Below are 16650 nucleotides of genomic sequence, written 5' to 3' on the forward strand. Positions count from 1 at the left end.
ACCATGCTCAGAGCACACTCTTGGGCATCATCTGACCCAAAACAAAATAGCAATCTTTATATTTAAATCCTGCTGTAGTCAACCCTAAGGAACACCACTTGGTGCAAAGTAGTAGAAAACAGCCATGAAAGGGAAGAATTCCACCCCCACCCCGGTCAGCAATCCTAAAAATGGTCACACTACATGTAGGAGAAGAATGTGTTTGCAGGCAGAATCCCAACAGACTTATACTCAGTCATTTAACCAAAGGAGCAGCCTGACCATCTTGCCTCTGTGTTTTCTGTCCAACTTTTAACCTTTTTTTATCCTTTTGCCATTGTTTTGCTTAGTGGGTCAACTGCAATTCTTTTATCTGCTCATGTTTTATTTTTATTTTAAGTTGACAATTAGGACGGATTATACTTTGCAGACCTCTTCCTTATACTTACAGCTGCTTTTCTATAGTCCTTTGTTCTGTTCCTCCTTTTCATTTCAACTTAATCTTTTTCAAATACCCAGGCCCAAGTCTCTATAAGAGTATGTCTACACTAGCAATTTCAAGCATAACGAGCTTGAGTATTTGACGCAAATATTTAACTCCAAATTAACCTTGCACCCTGGCCAAGTAGAGATACGAGGAGCTCAGAAGCAAGTGCTTCAGGCCAATGCTTTTCTTCCATTACCATGAGAAATTTGTCAGTGTAAACACTGTCTATTTCTCTGCAGCTTAGTGATTACTTGTAAATTTGTTGAGTAATTAGTATCTGGTAGTGCCTTGCACCCACTTTCCTCAAGTATAAATGACTGCAGGAGGTGACTGGTAGTGCAGAAAGATCATTGAAATTTTTTGTTTGTTTTAAAACTAAACTATTTTATGGTCTTCTCTACAGCTGCTCTAAAGCTACATACTTCAAAAGATCTGACTCCTTAACCTGTTTGTTGTGCTGGTGTCTTCCGATTATACCTTCTAGCATGAGAAACATCTTTATCCCAACCCTAACACTGCACTACACTTAAATTAGATGTTGAGGTGTAAAAAACAGAATCTTGGTTGAAAAAACAGCATCTTTTTAGAACATGGCAACTAAAATATTCTATAATCTTTGGGCAGACAGAAGTCATACTTTTTATTTGCATTAGCTCGATAAACTGAATTCTAAAGAGAAATAAATGATTCTTTAGGCAAGACAAAAAACTATAACTTCAGATATGATTTTTTTAATGCAGTTCATATGTTTGCTTTCCCCAGTCGATCCAGAAGATTAAGGGTAAAGCATATTAATTACCATATATAGGAAGACTTTACCTAATCATAAGGACTATAACAAGTCTTTTCTTCACTAGAGCAAATAAAAATATCACAAATACCTGTGAGAGTAAAATCTGGTTATAAACAGGAATTATCAGCACCAGTTTGAACCTGTTTGTTAACAGGTTTAATCCATAAGTGCTCACGCAAACTCAGAAGTTAACATCTTTGTTGACATCTCTTAACATAGAAGCTTAAAACCAACATCCTTCTCTATTTGCACAGTCAGTCCTGGATTTGCTCTTGTTTCAATGAGAAAGAACTACCCAGGGCACCAGTAATTTCTCAATTTCCAGAGGTACGTCTAGATTGGCTATACATAAGGATTTGTCCTTTCAAGAGATTTTTATAAAAATACACGGTTTGCCCAACTATTACTTGGCAACTCGACATATGCCAGATCAAAGTGCAAAATCACTTGTAGTAAATCCTTATACCAGACTGGCAGGACTTTGTCACATATGTATTTTCATGGATATATTGAGAATTGTTCTACTGAGATTTAACTGACAACTGGTGGGGGGTATATATTTTTAAACACAGAGAGAGTGTGTGTACCTGTGCTGTGGGCATTTTCATCAATTAATAAAAGCTTTGGGTAAACCTTAGGCGAGATAGATAAAACCTCTGTCCACAAAATAAGACATTAAATTAGTCTGCAAATCACTTCTGATATTTAATATTCCATCTGTTATATTTGCTTTGGCTCAAGACTTTGTCAACTTGAGCAGTTTCTGCTCTACCTAAATGACAGGTCTAACTATAACACATATTTTATGACTTATTTTTCATTTGTCTGAAAAAGCAAGAATGCCCCCTTTTGACAATTCCATATATTTCCCCTATGAGGCCAGGAGAGGGAGTAGTAGGTTGTATTTTTCCCCCAGAAAAATCAACACTCTGGATGGCAAGTATTATATTCAGTTCCCCAGCAGACAAAGATTGCATCCTCTGTTCATTGTTCTTTTTAAAAGACCATGGAGAGATTTCCCCCCCGCCCCGCCCCAGAAAAACTGCATTTTGAGAGAAGAGCATCTGCCACAAGAAAGTTTCAGACAAGAACTACACACTTTGTAAAAAAATAAGTAACTGTTACACATTGATGGCAAGATATGCAGGTGTCTACTCAGGTTAATCTGTGCAAGCTTTGTGCTCACTTACCCTGCTGAAGGTACAACATAAATCCAGATCACCTGCAATCATGTAACTGTGCAGATGCTGGCCAAAACACAATATTAAGGTCAAATAAAAATAGACCCTGCTACTCTTCTGCCTCTAGTTATACAAATTCTAATTAAAAAACCCAAAATACTTATTTTTCTAGATTCCCACCCAAATTTTGAGGCTTTTGTACTGCTGCTGATGGAAAGCAAAGACTGTTTGCATGCACTTTTGCTTCAGGTTCATCTGCAGTGAAACCTGAAACGTGCCTTGACATTTTTCAAGAATTCTGAACAATTCACCACCTGATCTTAAGCAATTCAGATTCCTGTGTTAGGAAGCTAGTCTTGGTGAGCTCTCTAGAGAGACACTGCTGAATTACGTGGTGTTCCAGAAGGTGATTCAGAGGAGGAAGAAAAAAAACCAAAAGATTGAAAACTTACTTGTGTATTTTCCAGCTCTTCCAGAGGGCTATTATCTCAGCCTGAAAAACAAAAGGGAAAAAAAGCCCACAAATGAAATCACAGAATGTATCAAGTAAGGTATTTCCGAGCGAGAGATAAATAACACGGTAGAAGGCACTAGTCAGATACCAGTTTATGGTTATTCTCGCCCACATCTCAGACAGCGGAACTAGAAGCAGAACAGCTGCACAGGCTTGCATCACAGGATCCGTCTCTCCTGACCTCAGGGACTGCCCGAGTGACTGACAAGCTTAGAGATATATCTGTTAGGCAAGTCACCTGCAGAGAGCCATGCCAGTCTCAATCTCTCACACTCAAACTGACAATTAGCACTGTCTTAAGGGTGCTGGGTTTTGGATCCTAGTCCACACTCCTGGATTCTGTTTCTCTAGCTCAACCACGAGGCAAGTCCCTGCACCCATGTGATCCTGGGAAATGGAGATGAGTATGCTCTTCTTGCTACTTATTAATAAAGTCACCCTACGTAATAACTACATATTATCTGAAATTGTAGCCTCCTTCTCCAAGAGGCAAAGGTGCTTATGATATTTAATTGCATTGGTATTTAATTAACAATATACAACAGTTTTATGACAATTGCAAAATATCTTATTAAGCTGAAAAAGCACAAATGTTAAGCAAGCAGCATGGAATGACAATTGAAATTACATTTTGGGGAGAAATCTCAGGTCAAACCTGGTAGAAAATGTTTTACCTGACCAAATAAGGAAGTTTAAAAAAACTAAAACCACACATGCACAAAGTTAACTTACAGCTGTCATAGAAAGAACATCATAAAATCCTGCTGTGTACTTCTGAAGAAGAGGAGTCTTTCTTTCATGAAAGAAAGATTATTTCTGCATGAGTGAGTGAAAAATAATTTGACTGATTTCCGATTTCAGGTTTTGGACCATCAGGTAAGTTTCCTCTAACAGCACTGAGTTACTGGGTTTAAAGTGCTTATTAGGGTCACTATGGCTTGTTGCAATTCAGCTACCATATTTTCAAAGAGCTGCATGGGAATTTAGCCACATACCTCCTATTAAAGCTAAATTGTCTTAAATAAAAGAGCCATTGTGTCTAACTATCCGTGCAGCTCCTTGAGAAATTTTAAGAGACTGCATTCACATTATATTCTCCCCTCTTCCATGAAGCAGTGGAGGGAGGAATCATCCCGCTCAAGCAAAATTGCTTACAAACTAAGTTTCCATGCATTGCATTACTGGCATTCACTACTGCCTTACCCATTTAAAAATTAGCCTTCACAGTGCTATAGAGGTACTTGAGGTGGCTGCAATTAAACTATGCAAGTTTGATTACATACACAGATTTTTCACCAACTGAGACTCTAGCTCACCATTTTTCAGTGACAAGATCTACAAGATGAGCAGCAGGAAGAATAGGAAACTAAGTGTTCGTAAAGCATGGCATTGAATATACTATTTGTGAACCACCACACTGAACACTTTGTTGTGCTTTATCACTCATTATTATTTACTATAGTGTGATATGACTTAGCTCACATTGGTATTTTTAAACTATGTTGTGCTCCCTAAATTCCTTCACAAACATTCTGAAACACATTACACACTACCCACAGGAGGGAGTGTTCCAAAATAAACAAAGATTCCCTTACGTCAAAAACCAAAAGCACCTTCAAGGAAATCTTTCCCATCGCTCCATCTTTTGCTTTTCCTTCCCATTTGACAACACCTAAAGGAGAAGCAACAAGTTTTCTAGCAGAATTTGAAGACCTAGATCAGGTTCAAAGTGCACCACTTCAGTCTCAACTTGGCTCCATATCAAATCCTGTTCAAATTTAAGTAGGGTGCTCACTTTCTTAGCGACTTTCACCCAACACTTATCTTTTACAGTAAAGCTACAGTTTTAAAGTAGCCTTTCATCTTCCTTGTATTATCCAGATTTTTAGTTGCCAACATAGCAGTCAGTCTGTATTGTTTCCACTCCTGTTTAGTGTTACCAAAAGTTTTGTTCTCCTCTTTTCTAAGTGCAAAAGAAGTACACTTTGTTTTGTTTCCAATTTCCTAAAAGAGGGCTGTGATCAGAGATAATAATCTCTTCATGAAAAATTCAGAAAATTAATTTACATTGCTTCAGCCTTTTTCTCCCACCTCCAAGGACATTCACTGCTACACTCCTCTGACCACTGTTTTCATTATTAAGCAGCTTAGTGAGGATATTACTCTGATTTAGAGAATGTTTTACTGGAAGCAAGTTCCAAAGAGCCTCTTTCCTACTACATTCAATGTGTTTAGCATTCACTATCAGCTCTGGGATTTACCAAGAACTCAGAAAAGTCTGTTCTCATTCTCCATCAAAGATTAGAAAATTTAGGTGTTTCTATAGTTACAATGAACTGGTTTCTAGAAATCCCTTTATCAAGAATGAACTCTGCTTCACTGAAATTAGATTCTCCTTATCATTATTTTAAAAATTCTCAAGATCATCTAGCCAGCATTAAAGGGATTCCACTAGTGACTATGCAACCAGCATTTTCTATGCTCTGTCCTCTCCCAGGAAACTGAAGGCTTTTATCTGTTGCCAGCCAAGAAATATTCACTAGACTGAGAATCTACTGTATACTTTTTGGAAAGCTGCAGGGCTGGAGGTAAAAGCTGAACAGCACTGAGGTTTCTTTTCTAATCTTTTTCAACTTCTGCACTTCACATCAGCGGGCACTCTCGAACGCTGTTAATTACAGTACAGTATGAAACTAGCAATATGAAAACCTATTTATTCTTGGTCTAAGTAGTTGAAGGTAATTAATACTTTTATCTTCCTACGTGCTTCATTGATGGGGTACACAAAAGGAGAAGTGGAATGAATTCACATGTAGTTTAAAAAAAAATAATCAATCTATAAAGTTACAGTCCCAGGAAAGAAGTACAGCAGCCTACGCATTAGTCTCTTGCTTAGTGAAAAATATGGAAGACTCCTACATGAGTAAAAATAAACACCACATTGCTGAGCTGCAGGGTAACAATTCCAGATCTGTGCCTATGTTACCACTTTAGACCCAGCCTTTAGGAGAGACCTTCACTCAGAAGTTACATTCTACCTCATACTATTACATGATAACAACATTTGCACAGCATAGTTATGAATCAAGTATTTGGCAAGTAGGTTCTTCCCGCAGCCATGACTAACTAGGGGTGGAGAACACATACCACATAAACATCGAAATGCCTAATCACATTATATTTATGCCTCAAAAAATTAATTTTACTTCCTGTTTTTTGCCTCAAGAAATTGTGGGCATTGAAAGAAACCCTAAGGCAAAACCAGACAATTCATAGATACTGCTGCACTCATGCAGATGCTGCATTGAGGACAATTCTCACAGCAGCAAGATCACTGTAGTTTTGTTGCTAGAAACTCTCAGCCCTGAGCTTCAGAGCTGAGCTCTTCCCTTACTATGCTCCTCAGGCAGGTGACCTGGAAGCTACATGGCATAGCCAGGAGGACCACATGCACAAGAAGTCAGGTTAGAGAACAGACAGTCACAGCAGAGTCCACTTCATACAGTACGGCACATGTAGAAAGATCTTACGCCCACTAAAATCCCTGCATAAGCCTCTGGATCCTAAAGTTCATACAAGAATCATTCATTTCAGCAGCATTACACTGAAGCGACACAGATCTGGCATACCAATCACCAAAACCTAACTCAAGCGAGTTGATGATTCATGAGCAAAAAGTTCAGCTTAACAGTACCCATTGCTTTCTAGGATCATTGCAACAAATTATATTTATCCAGACTGTAGAGCATATTCAGTGTTATTCTTCATATGCATTACACAACAGTCCCCAGAAACATTAAGAACCTGCTGGTCACCCATCAAGGGAAGGAACTAGTAGTTTAAACAAAAAGGATAGGATACTTGCACATATGGGGACTACCTGGCAAATTTACAGGCACAGGAAGACCAGTTATTCCCTCCACTTCTCCCCAACAGTTGTAACTGAACATCCCCCCCCCCAGTTTTCAGCTATCTTAAAATGGCATGCTATTTTCATGGTCATGTTGATGTGACCAGAATTACTTTATTTATCAAGATGTGTATGATTTTAGCTGTGTAACTTTAATCTCTGTAAGTGCTGGTTGTTTGCACAGGTGATACAGCAAATCATGTGAAGCTAAGCATTAAAGTATGACTTTTTGAGCTCGCACATCCCTGGTTCCGCACCAGGGTAAACCATTCCCAAAGTTTGGCAGATGAGAGCATAATTAAAAGCAAGCTTGCACAAATTAGTATTATTTCCTAAATATCTGAAATAATTAAATATTCCTGTACAAAATAGCAAAGAACACCTAGAGACTTCTCTTCAAAGAGTGAGCTGAGCCACCCCAGAAAGGGATCACCATATCTAGTTATCATCGATTAAATAAGAGCTCCTCATGGGAAATAGAGTGCTTCAAAGATGGAAAACTTATCCGGCAACAAATTCCTACTGAGTCAGTTTTCAATAACCTCAGAAAACAGTAACACAGTACATCCAAAATCTTCACAGCAATCTTCCCTGTGAACACCTCCTTTTTATTACATTGCTGCAAACAGCAAGCAAAAGAAGGAAAATCTTTCAGACTAAATGAAATTTGTTAATAGAAAAAGAGCAAATATACATTATTTAAGAGGAACCAGGTGGATGAAAGTACAATAAAGACATGTGACTGCTAGATATACAGTAAGAATTTGTAAGCTCCCATAGACTGTGGGCTTATTTGCACAATTGCCATTTTCTTCTTTTCTTACAGCATAAAGAAAACTTAAAACAGGAGTAAGTTATAGTTATACCACCTGGAAACCCTTTGTATTTTAGTAGACTTGATGCACCTGAGAATGAACCCTGTATTCAGGAGCTCAAAAGGTTTCAGTGTTTCCCCCACCCACTGGAACACCCATCCCAGGCACTATATTCCTGAAGGCAGCCCTTGAACTGCCTTCTTTACAAGCAACTGTCAAACATTACACCCATCTTTTCCACTGTTCATTTTTGTTCGGCTCTTGCACTCGCTTTCTATTCTCACTCAATTTTTACCTGTAGCTGAGAAAATACACAATAGATGTGTTAGAAAAATTTTAACATAATTGGAAGCACTTCCATATTTGTATGTGATGTTGATTCTGTCCCATAAGTTTGTTTGCCAGTCATCAAGGCAAAAGGGATAGGATATGCATATCCACATGTACAAACACAGATATGCAAGAAGTCCCGAAGGATACTCACATAAACTACATAATTATAACAACTTTGTTCTGTAACGCTCCTCTTTTCCAAATTTTTCAGCCCATTACTTGTCACTCTCCTTTGCTTCATCTTCTCTTTTTTCAGTTAGAATTTAAAAAAAAAAGACCTGTTTATGAGAAAGTTGGCATTACTTCCATGCTTACCTTGCACACACCAATTCCCTGATTGGACAACTGTTCAAACAGAAAAGAACAATTATTTATGGTTGTATTGGGTTTGCGTGGCAAGGTTTTGGTAGCAGGGGGGCTACAGGTGTGGCTTCTGTAAGAAGCTGCTAGAAGCTTCCCCCACATCCGATAGAGCCAATGCCAGCCGGCTCCAAGATGGACCCGCTGCTGGCCAAGGCCAAGCCCATCAGCAACAGTGGTAGCGCCTCTGTGATAATGTATTTAAGAAGGGAGAAAAAGTTACTGTGCAGCAGCAACTGCAGCCAGAGAGAGGAGTGAGAAGATGCAAGAGAAACAAGTCTGCAGACACCAAGGTCAGCGAAGAAGGAGGGGGAGGAGGTGCTCCAGGCGCCGGAGCAGAGATTCCCCTGCAGCCCGTGGTGAAGACCATGGTGAGGCAGGCTGTCCCCCTGCAGCCCATGGAGGTCCACGGTGGAGCAGATATCCACCTGCGTCCACACTGGAGCAGGTGGATGCCTGAAGGGGGCTGTGACCCCATGGAAAGCCCATGCTGGAGCAGGCTCCTGGCAGAACCTGTGGACCCATGGAGAGAGGAGCCCACACTGGAGCAGGTTTGCTGGCAGGACTTGTGACCCCATGGGGGACCCATGCTGGAGCAGTCTATTCCTGAGGGACTGCACCCCATGGAAGGGACCCATGCTGGAGCAGTTTGTGAAGAACTGCAGCCTGTGGGAAGGACTCACAGTTCGTGGAGGACTGTCTCCCATGGGAGGGACCCCATGCTGGAATAGGGGAGGAGTGTGAGGAGTCCTCCCCCTGAGGAGGAAGGAGCAGCAGAGACAACATGTGATGAACTGACTGCAACCCCCATTCCCCGTCCCCCTGCACCGCTCAAGGGGAGGAGGTAGAGAAAAATCAGGAGTAAAGTTAAGCCCGAGAAGAAGGGAGGGGTGGGGGGAAGGTGTTTAAGATTTGGGGTTTTTTCTCATTATCCTACTCCGATTTGATTGGTAATAAATGAAATTAATTTCCCCTCCCCAGTCAAGTCTGGTTTGCCCATGACAGTAATTGGTGAATGATCCCTCCCCGTCTCTATCTCAACCCACGAGCTTTTCATTATATTTTTTTTCTCTCCCCTGTCCAGCTGAGGAAGGGGTGTGATAGAGCAGCTTTGGTGGGACCCTGGCATCCAGACAGGGTCAACCCACCACGGTTTACTTTATCAACTACAATGAAGAAGCCCTGTGAACAATGCATCCAGCTAGGTATAGGTGCCAAAACCACAAAACCCTCTAGCTATGTCTGTACTCCTCTTTTCCAGCTCCTCTCCGAGGAGTCTCCAGAAGAATATGGCAGTAGGCTTTAGTTAATTTTAAGTCTTTTTTTTTCCTCTAAACTTGGAGGTATAAATACAGTGGAAAAGCCAAAACAGTGTTTATGTCACACTATGTTTTTCAAAGCTCTTATCCCCTTCATCATTCTGTAGCATGGTTCATGTAACCCCTGCGAGTTGCCCCTTCATAATTACCCAGGAAAAACACCACAAATATCAAATGGGAAGCCCAGAATGGAAGCAAGCATACCAAGAACACCAGGAGATTGCCTTTACCTTTCGTTTTCTCCCTCCCCCTTTCAGTATAAGGAATATGGGAACACACACACTATGGGAAAATAAATACCGTGAACAAACAGCAGCAGAACAAACAGCAGTTTCCTTGGTAAACTCCAGGAGACAGAGGGTCTCCACAAGAGCACAACTCCACCCAGACAAAGATTATACACATTTGGATGCACTGCCCATCCACATTGCTGTCAAGGGAGCAATTATTGAAAGGATCAATATGATTTACTTATGCTTTACATTAGAGCAGAATTAGTTATTATTTGCTTACATTGTTTGTTTCCCTTCAAACAATGGGCCATACCAAGGCCTGGTTAAAAACAAGCACACCTACACAACCTCCCTAGAGCTTTGCCAGTTTTTCTAAAGAGGTGAACCTCTGCCTCCTCAAGCACGGGAAACAAGCTAGGTGCAGCTGGCCAGCTGAGAGGTCCCTGCTATGGGCTTAAGTTTACAATCAAATTGACTATTTTTTGAAAGCAGGACAGATGCTAAGTTTCTGCATGAAGTCGAACATAATGCTATCGTGTAAAAAGGTGAGAAAAAAACTTCAGCAAGGTCTTACTACAAGGTTAATGGATATGAAAATTTCTCCCAATTCTCACACAGAATTGAGGTGTTTCAGTAATTATCGGTATCCATTCCTCTCTTTAAAGTTTCCCTGCAAGCAGCAATCAGAATTATATACGATCTCTGCATGAAACTAATGAATTCATGACAAAGAAGACTCCTCAACATGATAAGAGAGAGTGCATCAGGGCTATTAGCACCAGGCTTTAATGCCCAAAAACAGCCTCACAGCCACGTTTGAACTATAATGGAGCTACAACAAATACCAGTGCTACACAACATCAGCTGCCCAAGGACTTGGGTCTCCACCCAAAATAAAAGTAAGAACAATACCGAGATTCAACAGGTTTGTTCTCTTCCTCTATCAAGAGAAAAATAATAAGTGTTTCTGCTCTCTATGTAAAGCCATTCATAAACAAAGATACAGCACATTCGTCTGTAGAAGCTTCCATTTAGGTCAGAGAAAATATTTTTTAAACATTAACAAGTTACACCTCCTCAGCACTCCTATAAAATAAATATTACCTGTAAAATGAAGGTAGTATGGTAAAGAAAAAAAGATAAAACTGCAAGAGGCATATCCCATTGAATTTGGGCAATACCTTCCTGGCAACTATTTCTGACCCAAGAGACTTTCTGAGCCAACACCTACCACATAAGATTTTTTTCCTTCTTCAGGTGTTAGCTAGCAGAGATCACTGTTCTTGTCATTTAAGATTATTTCTCTAGAACAAGTGCACTTCCCACTCAACTCTCCTCCCCAAAAGGAAACACCTTAAAGGTAAACCGCCATGGCAAAGAATTTTACATGCATAATACCTTTGGAGGGTACCAGACTTCAAATCAAATCCTTACAGAACCAAAACATCTAGGTTGTCTATAGGAGATGCAAACACTTCGGAAGGACACGCAAACTCACCACCTTAGTTTTCCCCTTACAGGGAAACCCCAAGAAATTGAAGAAACCTGCAATTCCATATGTCAGCTGCTTATTCAAATGCTAGCATACATAGACCTTATTAAGCAGACCCTTTGCTCACGCTTAGCTGTCAGGCATCAAAGGTCCTGTCTGCACTTCCACATAAATGAATATCCCCAACATACTGTCGCTATGTCTGATACATGCTGGTGGAATCAAAGGAGGCTCCTCTTCTAAGGTCAGAAAAGATTGTTGTATGGGCAAAAATGAGCAAAGAGGAAAGGCAAATGGTGGATTTGGACACAGCTGCAACAAATACACAGCACAGGAAATAGTTGGAAAAGCAAAAAAAAAAAATCTTCAACACCCTCTGCTATTATCTTGCTAGTTCCTAGACATTTAAGGCCATACCCCACTATCACATGGCAGAATAGCAGAGTCCTTTAGATGATTGGCTCAGGTAATCAAAGTAGAAAACAGCTAGAAATAATACTGCCAGGTGATTAGAACTGGTTGTGAATTTAAACACCATTTTGATTCATTAATCTCCAACAGCTAAAGACAAACCTAAAGCAAAATTAACATGATTGTAAACTAAGCACTCGTATTCTGTGGCTATTTTTTGGCCTGCTGAGAGAGAATGAGCTGATCAAAGAAAGACACTTCATTGAGAGCAGCAAGATTAGTGCTGCTTCAGTGAGCTCACAGTTAGTTCCCATTAACTAATCTGTTTTAGAAGCTGGTAACACCATAATTAATCTTAGCTTCAATTTGAAGTGAAACAAGGGAGTGACCCATCCATCTCCTGATGACATTGCACCTGCCCTACAAGCCAGTGCAAGTTTACATGTAGTCTTTTGTTGTTGTTGACCAGATGAAGAGCTGTAACTAATTTCACATTAAGGGGCATAAGCATTCAAGACTTCCCTGGGAAAGCAGCACAGAGGTAGTGTTTTGCTGGCTCAACATACAGTGGCAAGTTGAAATCCTACCAAGTGATAGCAGTTAAGCTAGGAATCCACTATAACTGTCAGTATGAGGAGCTAATAGCCATTAGCAGCAAGCCAGCCTAGAAAGACATACAGCAGTGTAATAATACAGTGCCAAAGTCATGCCCTCCAAGGCAAGCTTACTGTTTCAGCACTAACAGTTAGGACTGACTCAAAAATATGAATGTTTTATGCATTTACATGTCTGAGTAGCTTGTTAGGTTACCAATACCAACATATCATAGAATTATGTCCCTTAAGTAAATTGATGAACTTAAAAGAAAAAGGAAAAAAAGAAAACCACAACAAACAACTAAAAAACCTTCAACCACCACTTGTTTAAATCCATCCATCTGAAATCTGTCTTCAGCAACGCCACCTTCTACTGTTCACTGTTATCTCTTACTATATATCTTCCCACATAATGCAATAATGTGATAGATCGGTAAACCTTAAGAACATTTATTACAAAATGCAGCTTTCCAGAATTGAGTTTCATGTTATTTTTAGCTGATATTCATCAGGGCCTAAATGTATATATACAAATTATTGCTGACAAAAATCTTTCTACAGTGAAATATGGTACATTACACAGATAAGATCCTCCGCATTTGTAAGAAAAATCCAAAGTCTGAATAAAATCTTTTTCTGGCAATTTTTTCTCTGTTCTGTGCATTATATTTTAATATCACACAAGTATTTTCTCTGTAGCAGTTTCACCTTTCAGTCAGATTTCGTATGTTGAAGCAGAAAGGTTCAGGTGCAGTAGCTGGTACATAACTTTCCATGCGTATACCTAAAGCTCCTCCAAAACTGCCTTCAAAAAAAATCTGTTTACAGTTTCACTCTCCTTTAATCATTAAAGTGTTAGAACATTAAAATGTAATAAGAGTCATGAAGCACTTTGCCAAGTAAAATACAATAAAAATCTTTCTGGACAAAGATGTCTTTTTTTTTTAATGGGTTGCAACACAATTCATCTGAGAAAAAGCTACAAAACTAAGAAAATGACAGAGTAAAATATCACACCTTTTCCATTCACATAGGCACACTGCTTATTGTTACCATTGTCATATGACTCCAGCTACACACTCCCTCATAAATACCAGCCCCTCACAGACATTCCACTTAGTAAAAGAACTATCTCCAAACAAACATAGACAACCAACAGTGCCAGAAGGTCAACTGATAGATGGCACATGTGTTAAAGCACAGATCTGAGCATATAATCTTCCGCATACCCATAAGAAACTGAGTGTTCAGCCCGTGACACATCCATCATGAAAATATTTGACTATGGTAATACTAATGTGCATCCCTCTACAGATAAGAGTTGATCCTATAAAGCTAGTAGTTGTATTCTCCCCATAAGAAGACCTCCAAGCTATCTCGCTAATATAGAAACATTAAGTACTTCACAAGAATTCGCATTCATCTACACGTTTACAGGTGTGCTTGTGTACAAGTACAAATATGACAGGCAGATATGCACACCTAGCTGTATACATTTCACAATGCACAGAGTTGCAGAAGGAGAATAAAAGCAGAGGAATGGTAGAGACACAGTATAACTTCTCTGAAATCAACTGATATACTGGAAAAGGATGCAAGTCTTTGGGTACACTGTAAACCAACTTAAATCCAGACTGCTGTTGTCCCACCTCTCCACTTCCACAACTATGTTTGTGGTTCTGCTTCTTCCTTGCACCAACAGTTGCGTTCAGGAGCCTGCACACACTCCAGCAGTTAGGAAACAGATCTAGCTCAACACCAATTCAGCACAGACTCTTTGAGGGAGAGAAGAGTCACATCAGCCTGAGCTAGATCAGTTTAAGTTGCCATGGAACTACTCTATAAGAGTATAGTTTAAGTAAGCAAGAAGGATCTTATCTGTCTAATGTACAGGATTTAGCTTGGGGATACTGAAAGAAACCACCTCATCCTCCTCTCTCCTCACAATACATGCTTTCTCCTTCCCTTGGGTCAGTATTTCTGACCACATAGCTACATGATCAGACACTTGAACTGACTTAGCTACGCAAAAATTGACACAGCAAAGACCTAAATTTAAAAGATTAGCCTAAACAACTTACAGGAATCGCGCACTCGGCAAAAAGCTAGTTAGACCACTTTGAATAGACAAGAACAGTAAGGGGAAAAAAGGACAAGATTGCCACCTTCTACTGAAAAGGGACAGGCATTTACAAGCAAATAACACCTATGGAACACAGGAGCCACAGCTGAATAGACCGGGGTGGAAAAGGGGTAAGAAACAACAGCAGCACAATCTATAGCGAGTATATAGATAGCTTCTTTTAGCCAGGAATAAGCTCTTAGACTGTTGAATTTTAGAAGTCTATCAAACACATGGTCTCCCACAAGTGGTTTCTAAAACACATCACACTACCATTAACTCTACAGATAAGATTAAAATACAAGATCAACAGACTATAACATATGAAAATGCACAGCCTATGCATTTATATTTATAAAGCACATCTCCATAAAATCAGTAATACCCTCTAACAGACTAAAAGTACTCAGATATCACCTCACTTATGCTACAGAGAATATTTACTCCTTTAGAACATACCAGCAATTTAAAAAACAAAACAAACCCAAAACACTTCCCCACCCTATATTATTCTAAGAAAATAGATTTCACTTTTTCAATATGCTATCTGGATAACACATACACACCAAAGAGAGAGCCTCAATTAAAAATATTTAATTGGTTATCAGGCATTTCTATAACCCAGGCACTACACAAAAGCGTTTTAAAATTAATATAATACACACAGCAGAGGAAAGCACTACCTTGAAGCTCTCCCCACATTCTAAAACATAATATGTTTTAGCCACCGCTACACATAATATTGTGGAAACTACGTAGGTAGAACACAATAGTTACACGTTAAAAAGAATTTTACATAAATAGCTAGCAAACAACAGAAGAACCTTGTTTTCTGTGAAAAAAATATTACTCACAGAGTAGCCAACCCAATCAGTCTCCTCAGTTCCGTCTTTCAAGTATCTTCAAAAGATAATACTGGAAACTAGAATTCATAAACTCGAGCAAAATAAGAAGAATACTATTGAACTATTGCTCTCATAACACTTCATAACTATCCCTTTTCCAGAAAAAAGTAAATTATTTCTTTATTCGAGCTCTAGTCGCTGTAAGAACTCACAACCTGACCATCTCACTTCAACCATCGTTAACATCCTTTGTTTCTCAGGCCTCCACTGCCTTTTCTCTTTAATAGTTTACGTGATTGAAGCAATCAAGTTAAGCTTGGTTAGTCTTCATTTCCCTTTCACATTAGAATTGCACCTGAGGAAAAACTTCTGCGCTTGAAGACCTGTTAATTTTTTCCTAAATGTTGCAGGTGATTTAAAGAAAGGTATCACTTCTCCATTAAAAACTTTCCATCACGTCTGTAGGCAAATGCAGCTACCATTGCGATACTAAAGCACACAGCAGAAATAGATTAAAAAAAATTGGTTAATTAGCCATCTAAACTTGGAAAAAATAAAGGCAGGTGTTTTCCTCACACAAAATAGATGGTATCAACTTGAGAGAAAAGAACAGGAAGCAGCATACAAACAACACTTTTCCTGATTCTAGGACCACAGTAGTGTTGTGAGGATCATAAAATGTTAAATAAAACCGTGATAAACTTCTGAGAATAAAAAGGGCATGACTAGAGGTTTAAAAAAAACTCTCAAGAAATTTGCTTGAAAGCTTTTTTTTTTTTTGGCGTTACCAGTGCAACTTCTTGCAGAAGCATCTGATTTTCAAAGACTTTGAAACGTTAGCACATGTACTGCCATGCAAATATTCAACAAATAAAGTCATTTTTAACTCTCCACAGCATGAAGTTATTTGAGTAGGGTAGATAAGGCTATCCTGCTAAAAGTACCTTCGTGTCTGAACATCAAACATTTGTTTTGTTAGTTTGTTGAAACTTCAGGACAAAAGTTAATTTTGTGTTTCTTCAAAGTATCTTGCAAGATAAAATGTGTTTTACTTCAACAAAGGCACTACAGACAACCCAGTAAAGTACAGAAATGATGCATGTGCTAATCTCAGAGAAAGGCTCGGATATAGCAAGATATCAAGGCAGTTAGGAAGCAAACTTTTTTCCAAAGATTTATTCAACTTTACAAAAACATTATGGTTTTACTTTTAACTTTTTGCAGGCTCGAACGTGAGTGGGGAATTGTCATCTAAATGCC

At 39.2% G+C, this 16650-nt stretch overlaps 1 protein-coding gene across 3 annotated transcripts in view; it reads right to left on the minus strand.

The window, feature by feature from the left end:
• Positions 1 to 15610, minus strand: part of BCL11A (BCL11 transcription factor A) — a 152278-nt gene extending 136668 nt beyond the window's left edge. For all 3 annotated transcript variants that reach the window (XR_007766168.1, XR_007766167.1, XR_007766169.1), the window contains exons 1-2: positions 15400 to 15610; positions 2893 to 2933 (exon numbers count right to left, since the gene is read on the minus strand). The gene's annotated coding sequence lies outside the window, so the exon portion shown is untranslated. The remainder of the gene's footprint in view (positions 1 to 2892; positions 2934 to 15399) is intronic.
• Between the last annotated feature and the right edge of the window lie 1040 nt (positions 15611 to 16650).

Source organism: Gymnogyps californianus, chromosome 3 (assembly GCF_018139145.2).
Source record: "Gymnogyps californianus isolate 813 chromosome 3, ASM1813914v2, whole genome shotgun sequence".
In the NCBI taxonomy this organism is placed as follows: Eukaryota; Metazoa; Chordata; class Aves; order Accipitriformes; family Cathartidae; genus Gymnogyps; species Gymnogyps californianus.